This window comes from Triticum aestivum, chromosome 4A (assembly GCF_018294505.1).
Source record: "Triticum aestivum cultivar Chinese Spring chromosome 4A, IWGSC CS RefSeq v2.1, whole genome shotgun sequence".
Classification (NCBI taxonomy): Eukaryota; Viridiplantae; Streptophyta; class Magnoliopsida; order Poales; family Poaceae; genus Triticum; species Triticum aestivum.
This window is the reverse complement of record NC_057803.1, coordinates 697,443,805-697,452,118: the sequence shown is the minus strand read 5'-3', so window position 1 is coordinate 697,452,118 and position 8,314 is coordinate 697,443,805. Positions and strand designations below refer to the sequence as shown.

The following is an 8,314-nucleotide window of genomic DNA, read 5'->3' as shown; positions in this document are numbered from 1 at the left end:
TGATAGCAATTTTCTTGTTCTCCAGATAATCTCTTCCTCTTTGAGGAATCAAATTTTCTTGGTTTGCTCACGCCTTGGTGTACGTGCTGCATGCAGGCCCCTGGATCGAGGAGGTGTTGGAGATGCAACCTCCAAATCTTGGGCTCCAGGGCGACAAGGAGGTTCGCTTAAATACTCAGAATGCTACGTTTTGACCTCCAAATATGAATGATGTCTCTTCTTGTTAAAATCGTGGTCCTGATATGTGATTAAGGGTAAAAGTTTAGGAATTTCATTCGTATTTATAATTGTTAAGACTATAGCGTAAATCAGACCTGGCCAATCAAGTTATCCACTTGTATAGTTAGAATTCATAATGTATTCAACAACGCAAAGTTTTGTATTTCCTGGATAATGAACATCGATTATCTCTAGCTCTGACATTCATTCGTCTAGTAATTAGCGAATAAATGTTCATATCAAATGGGTTTATTTTTGTTGACCTATATGCTCATATAAGCAGGTGAGGCAGCCCCCACACCAAGATGAGGGCATGCATGCTTGGTGATGCCCAGCTTGTGGGGGTGCTAAGATGCTCAACCCCTCGTCCTCTCCGAGCAAAAGTTGAGGTAATGCCATCCTGTTCTTGAAGAGTTAAAATGGCCATAGTTTTGAAAAAACTGTAGCAAACTGTGTGTGTGTAAGCATCATATTTTGGTTCAGTTTCATATGACTGACAATGTAGCAAATTGTGTGTATGTACGATGTATGCATTGTATATACACATCATGTTTTTTCTAACTAGACAAGAACCCCCTCTGCACTGCACTCTTGTACTGTCACATAGATTGCCTTGAAAATGTTGTGGTCGTTCCAGTACAAACTGGTTTAATTTGTTAGTTGCACAAGTGTAACAACCGATACATTATCTTTCAAAACACTGCTCCTGGTGAGATGGGGTTCATTTGCTGGTTGCTGTTGTAGAATAGCAAGGTAGTATACAATCAGGATAGCTAGCTGACACATATAAGTTGTCATTTTGTGTCGTTCTGAACTGAAAAAAGAGAGGGGATATTGTTGTGCCTAGCGTGAAAGGAAGGTTGAGCATAAAGGTAGTTATTTCCTACAATGCCATAGTGTATGCCATCATTTGGATCGAGCGTGAAGGAAAGAAACTTTCGATGCGGAGTCTATGTGCTTGTACACGTAACAAGATTATGTTGCATGGTGCTATGTCATAAAGGAAAGTGAAATAAAATTCTGTCAATACCGAATTGCACTGTTGATATTCTGCAAGCTAGAAGTTTGTAGCTTTGCACATGTTTGACCTAGAACTCTATGTAGAGTATGCATAAGCTGGGTAGAACTCTTTCTTCTTTTTTGCAAATAGCAGGATGGTTTAAGTTTAGAGTAGTTGTGAGATCAACACCGTTGGTTGCATAGTCGTTGTCATGTCATGTAGTTCCAGAAACAAGATGAGTTGCATGTACCCTGCGCTGGGTGGTGCCATCGCATCAATACTGTTTGTTTGATGGCGTAGATTTGAGGCGACCCTGGTCGAATGCCGGAACGATAAAGGTAGCTGTGATGGTCCTGCACATCTGTCCCGTTTTCCTTGCTTGCATCTTGTCCTTGATGCATGGTTGGTTGCTCAGTTATGTCCGCTGATACAGTAGCTCTTCTGTCTGTGTAGTGGGGGATTTGGGTGATCGAGTTGGATGGTTGCTGGTGTGAAGTTATAGGTAGTTTCTAATTGGGGAATTGCAAATTATACACCATTCTGCATTGGCAACAATGTGCCAATGCTAGCCGTTTTTGATTATGTGAATCTTATGATGCAGGTTAGTTGCTTAGTTTTGCCCATGGACATGATTGCTCTTCTCATGGTGTAATGGAGGAATGAGGGAGCTCTGCCCGTGAACTGATTTTTGTTTGTTCATCATGCTTTTCTTTTTCTTACTATTGGAGCTATGGTTGGATGGTTGCTGTGATATGGTGTTTTAGTTTGCTTGTCATTGGGGATTGATTTTTGGGTATATGGAAGATAGGGTTGCAAATAATATCAGTAGGCACTGCCAACAATGTGTCGGTGTTAGCCTTCTGTGATTATGTAAACTTGCTGGCAGTAAAGATCATTCCTTTGTATAGAAACATTTAGATGCTTTAAAACTATTGGTACAATTCAAGGGCTAATGAGTTTTATGAAAGATTGGATTTTTATCTGCTGCAACTTTCTGTGGAGTAGTGCTATGTATTTTGTTCTTGCTGCTAGGACCCATGGACTAATTTTTAAATTTTTTTCTCTACCGTTTTGAGTTCATGTTCATGTTAGTCATTTTATTGATAGAGAAAGACAGGACTGTAGTTCTACAAAGCATTTATAATGAACTTTGAATGAAATGAGCATCTGTGATTCTATCAAGAATCCCTTTACACATATTACTCGTATTGATAGCAGTTTTCTTGTTCTGAAGAGAATCTCTTCCTCTTTGAGGAATCAAGTTTTCTTGGTTTGCTCACGCCTTGTTGCTCTGTTCTTGTACGTGCTGCAGGCAGACCCCTAGATCCAGGAGGTTTTGGAGATGCAACCTCCAAATCTTGGGCTCCAGAGCGACAAGGAGGTTCACTTAAATACTCAGAATTCTACACTTTTGAACTCCAAATACGAATGATGTCTCTTCTTGTTAAAAACATGGTCCTGATCTGTGATTAAGGGTACAAGTGTAGGAATTTCATTCGTATTTATATTTGTTGAGATTATAGTGTAAATCAGACCGGGCCAATCAAGTTATCCCCCTGTATAGTTAGAATTCAGAATGTATTCAACAACGCAAAGTTTTGTATTTCCTGGATAATGAGCATTAATGATTTCTAGCTCTGACATTCACTCATCTAGCAATTGGTGCATAAATGTTCATATCAAATGGTTTTTTTACCTATATGCTCATATACGCAGGCAAGGCAGTCCCTCCTCAAGACGAGGGCCTGCATGCTTCATGATGCCCTGCATGTGGGGGTGCTAAGCTTCTCAACCCTTCCGTCCTCTCCGAGCTAAAGATGAGGTAACACCATCCTGTTCTTGAAGAGTTAAAATGGCCATATTTTTGAAGAAAACTGTAGCAAACTGTTTGTGTGTGTGTGAAAGCATCACGTTTTGGTTCAGTTTCGGATGACTGACAATGGAGAAAATTGTGTGTGTGTGTGTGTGTATCCATTGCATCTACACATTACCTTTTTTCTAACTGGACAAGAGGACCCCCTCTGCACTGCACTCTTGTACTCGCATAGGTTGCCTTGAAAATGTTGTCGTTGCTCCTGAACAAACTGGTTTAATTTGTTAGCTGCTCAAGCGTAACAACCGACACATTATCTTTCAAAAATCTGTTAGGTTCATTTGCTGGTTGCTGTTGTAGAATAGCAGGCTAGTGTACAATCGGGATAGCTGGCTGACACATATAAGTTGTTTTATATGCTGCTGCTAGCCATCAGAAAACAAGTTCACGGGTAGGGTTCCCATCCCGACAATCATTCTATGTCGTTCTGAACTGAAAAAAATCAAGCAGGGGATATTGTTGTGCCTTGCGTGAAAGGCAGGTTGATTATAAATCAAGCAGAGGCTGCTACAGTTTTTAGTGGCTGTTATATGTATTAAAATTTTGCTTTCTCTAAAACCACATGTATCTTATACTCTGATTGATTTTCTTTGTGTGAGCTGCAGATTCTGAGCTTCCAAGTGTATGTGTATGCAAATGTGTTCTGCATACAAGTAGATCATTCTTAGTTAGGTATAGCATGTACTAGCTAGCTCTCTTATGATTATAATATGGCTCACACCCTCAAGCTTGAGGAGTTGATCTCCTACTAGAGGTTGCTATATGTTAAATTCCTTTCTAGAAGCATGATTATTGGCATCCACTTATGTTTTTCTATGATCTGCGTGTATAGATAAAGTTGATGGTTTGGTTGTGTATTTCCTACATCATGTCGTGCTGGATGTAATGAGAAAAAAAACTAAACTTTTTTGAAGGCCATGTGTTGGATTGGTGTACAAGATGATTTTCTTTCTCTTAGTTTATTGGGTGCTCTGTTCAAATAAGAAACAAAAATCCCTCATGTTTCTTGCATGATGTTCTTAAAAATATAAGTCCATAGTGATGGAACCATTTCTTGCTGTTTCTTCCCACAATAGCTGTTACCATGGAAGGTCCCTCCTCTCCTGAGAGCGGGAACTCGCAGCAGCAGGCACTCCAGCCACCTCAAGCACTAGACGAGGTATGCCCTCCTCTCCTTCCAACCCCTTCCTTGCTGTCAAATCTTGTTTGCCGTTGGGACTTACTACACTAGCCTAATATGCAATATCTATTATTTATTAAACCAAAGTTTTTTGTGTTATGTAATCCCCTATGACATTCTGTCTTCTGTAATTGTGAGTGCATAACTGAAAAGAGATGCATCCTGAGTGACATCAGTTGTATACTTGTATATCTGAAACTAAGTTGTGTTTGTCAGTATGAGACTTAAAATTCAGCTACTTCTGCTAAGCACACTTTGCAATGAAGAGAGGCAAGTAGTTATCCTCTAGTGCTGAAAGCAATAGACCTCCATGTAGATGTAGCTTTCTTGTAGTGCTGAGAACAAGAAATTCTTGGAGCTATCAGTGTTTTAACACTGTAATTCGTGGGGACCTGGTTCTTCCCTTTTGATGTACGCCAATGATATGACTCATGAATAGCAATCAACCATATTAGTACCTATCTTTTTTAGAGATTGCCGTGTTTATGTTTTTATTACTGGACACAAGTTATTATTCTTGTGTTACAAAGCTTGTTTGCAAAAGTTGGGCATGATACTGACCTGCCCAGTATTATGATGTTCACTTCAGTTGGATGGTGATCACCCAGCCGGTGCACCATAGGATGCTACTTGTTCCATGTAGCTAGCCTTTGGCTTGGGCATGTTCAACATGGATGACATTAGAGGGCCGGGGCATCCATTACTGTGGCACCAGTTTGCTGGTGACGATACTAGGGAGCCCAGAGAAGCGGAGCTTGCCCTCGCCGAGCACCAGGGCAAGTACATGGCTGCCATCCTTAAAAAGCTCGGCGAGGGTTGATTCTGAGCGAGCCAGCAGGTGGATCCTTGATTCTTTGTTGATATATGTCCACCACTCATCCGCCAATAATTGTTTTCTACTTGAGCTTTGCCTGTTGCTATTTTCTCTATATGTGCATGGGTTTGGTTGGCTCTCAGATTGTTTGATTGTTGTCCATGTGGAAATAGAGAATACCGTTATTGTTTAGTCTGCCTGAAATCTGTTGCATGTTTAGCATACTACTGCCTCTGTAAAGAAATATAAGAGCGTTTAGATCTTATATTTCTTTACAAAGGGAGTAAAATATAGATGCAACAATTATACTACTCTAAACTCACCCTTTAGCCATGTGCCTACAGTTTACTCTGGAATTTGTAGCTTTGTTAGATGTTCAGTTGCCTGCATGAATAAATATGATCTACACTTTTTGGTTCAACTACTAAACTCAATTTTCCTTTCTAAATCTGAAGCAAAAGCTCCAAGATGAACCAGAGAGGGAGTGATACATTTCCAACTGAAATGCTATACAAAATTTCCTTTAGCAAGAACAAGGAAGTGTCGATGACACGAGCTCTGGGACCGGGTCCGGCGGAAACCTAAGCTTCAAGTGTGAGGCTGGCGGCTGCTCGTCGGTGGCGGCGTCGTCGGTGTTGTACTCGCAGCTATCATTCGTGTCGGTGCCGGTCACGAGGACGGAGCAGCAGCAGCCGTCTTGGGGGAATGGGAACGGGAAATACAGCTACAGCAATGGGTACGCGTCCTGGCTGTCATCAGTGAGCCACAAGAGCTCGGTGTTGGAGGCGTACGGATGGAGCAGTGGATGGGAGTTTCCATTTTACTCGTTTTTCTTTTTGGTAGTCTTGTAGCGTTCGTTGGGTCTGGATGCTTTGCTTGTGGTGGGAGAGAATTTTGTTTTGATTTGGATCCTTTTTGCTTTCGTGATAAAGCAGGGGCCTCGAATCCTGAAAATTTAGCTTTTGCAATCATGTAATTTCTATGTGTGAGAAAGAAATAAAGAAAGAAGTTGGCTTTGAGAAATCGTTGCTGGTATTTTCTCTTTTGTTTACTTATGAATCCTAGGGAGGGGATGTTGTCGCCTTGTTGAAAGGGTACTTAGTGAAAGACTTGTAACATAAACCCTTTCTTGTCGATACAAATAAACGCAAAAGTCTCTTTGCCTTTTCTCAACAACAAAAAAATTGCGTTTGGTGACATGGTCGCTACTACTATTATAGGAGAGGTGTATGTGTTTTGGAAATGCTTCTTTCGTAAATGAATCAAATCAGTTTATGAGCTCCAAACTGTCGTGGTTCTTGTTGTGAATCAATCCGATGTAATTGCCAAGAGAGGACTGTGTTGTGTTGGGTAAAATAAGCTAATCTTTCTTGTGTGTTGCACATATATATACTAGGATATCCTAGGGAGGAGGCATAGTAAAGGAGAAGATGTACCTTTATGACGATCATTCTAACAAATTCGACGCCAAACGAAGATGTTTTTTTTTGCCGAAGAGAATACAAGAGATTTGCTTTGGCTTATTCAGGCCTCATTATGCGGCTGAACTATAGGCAAACAAGTTGGTCGAACGGAACGCACGAACAGGTTGTGGTTGTAATCAGGTTTGGAGCCTAGAAATCTTGAAACTTGAACAACCAACCACTTGGTTACACACTTTTAATTTAATAATGGCAGCCGCCGCCTCATGCCTTACTAATCAAGGAGGCACCAGTAATCAAGAAGGGGGACGGTCCCTCTTCTCTGATTTTAATATAATAGTACTAGTTGCATGCGCTTAGGGATGTGCGCATTAAGGGATGGCCTTGCTTGTTCCTTCCACCTCATCGATCTACGGCATCTGCACTCCTATGGAGCCACCACTTTCATCCCTCTATATATACAAAAGATTGGCATTCATCTGCGTGCGGGGTGCGTGTGTGACTTGGACTTGGGGCTTGGGCGACGGCAAGAGGCTGAAGGATCGTGGATGTCGCCTAGAGGGGGGGTGAATAGGCGCTTTAAAATAATTACGGTTTAGGCTTGAACAAATGCGGAATAAACCTAGCGGTTAATTTGTCAAACACAAAACCTAAAACAACTAGGCTCACCTATGTGCACCAACAACTTATGCTAAGCAAGATAAGTAACTATGCGATAGCAAGATATATGACAAAGAACAATATGGCTATCACAAAGTAAAGTGCATAAGTAAAGGGCTCGGGTAAGAGATAACCGAGGCACGCGGAGACGATGATGTATCCCGAAGTTCACACCCTTGCGGATGCTAATCTCCGTTTGGAGCGGTGTGGAGGCACAATGCTCCCAAGAAGCCACTAGGGCCACCGTAATCTCCTCACGCCCTCGCACAATGCAAGATGCCGTGATTCCACTAAGGGACCCTTGAGGGTAGTCACCGAACCCGTACAAATGGCGACCCTTGGGGGCGGTCACCGAACCCGTACACTTTGGAAACCCTTGGGGGCGGTCACCGGTACCCATCAAATTGCTCGGGGCGATCTCCACAACCTAATTGGAGACCCCGACGCTTGCCCGGAGCTTTACACCACAATGATTGAGCTCCGAACACCACCAACCGTCTAGGGCGCCCAAGCACCCAAGAGGAACAAGCTCAAGGGCACCAAGCACCCAAGAGTAATAAGCTTCTCAACTTGTAACTTCCACGTATCACGTGGAGAACTCAAACCGATGCACCAAATGCAATGGCAAGGGCACACGGAGTGCCCAAGTCCTTTTCTCTCAAATCCCACTGAAGCAACTAATGCTAGGGCGGAAGATGAGAGGAAGAACAAGAAGGAGAACACCAAGAACTCCAAGATCTAGATCCAAGGGGTTCCCCTCACATAGAGGAGAAAGAGATTGGTGAAAATGTGGATCTAGATCTCCTCTCTCTTTTCCCTCAAAAACTAGCAAGAATCCATGGTGGGATTGAGAGTTAGCATGCTCGAAGAAGGTCAACAATGGGGTAAGAACACAAGCTTAAAGGATAAGGTTCATTGGGGAAGAAGACCCCTTTTTATAGGAGGGGAGAAATCCAACCGTTATGTGCTCAGCCCGCACACGAGCGGTACTACCGCTCGGGCGGAAGAAGCAGGGAAACGGAGCAACAAAACAAGAACCTTGGGGCGGTAGTACTACCGCTGGAGGAGCAGAACACGGGTCCAAAAGAGGCAGGGAGAGCAGAGTACAGCGGCAGTAATGCAGTAGCGGTACTACCGCCCGACCGGA

At 42.6% G+C, this 8,314-nt stretch overlaps 1 long non-coding RNA gene across 1 annotated transcript; it reads left to right on the top strand.

Annotated features, from left to right (window-relative positions):
- Positions 1-1,507: 1,507 nt before the first annotated feature.
- On the top strand, positions 1,508-5,138 carry LOC123083205 (uncharacterized). Its single transcript, XR_006439234.1, has 3 exons — positions 1,508-2,600; positions 2,936-3,041; positions 4,169-5,138. It is a non-coding gene; the product is annotated as an uncharacterized lncRNA (long non-coding RNA).
- The last annotated feature ends 3,176 nt before the right edge of the window (positions 5,139-8,314 follow it).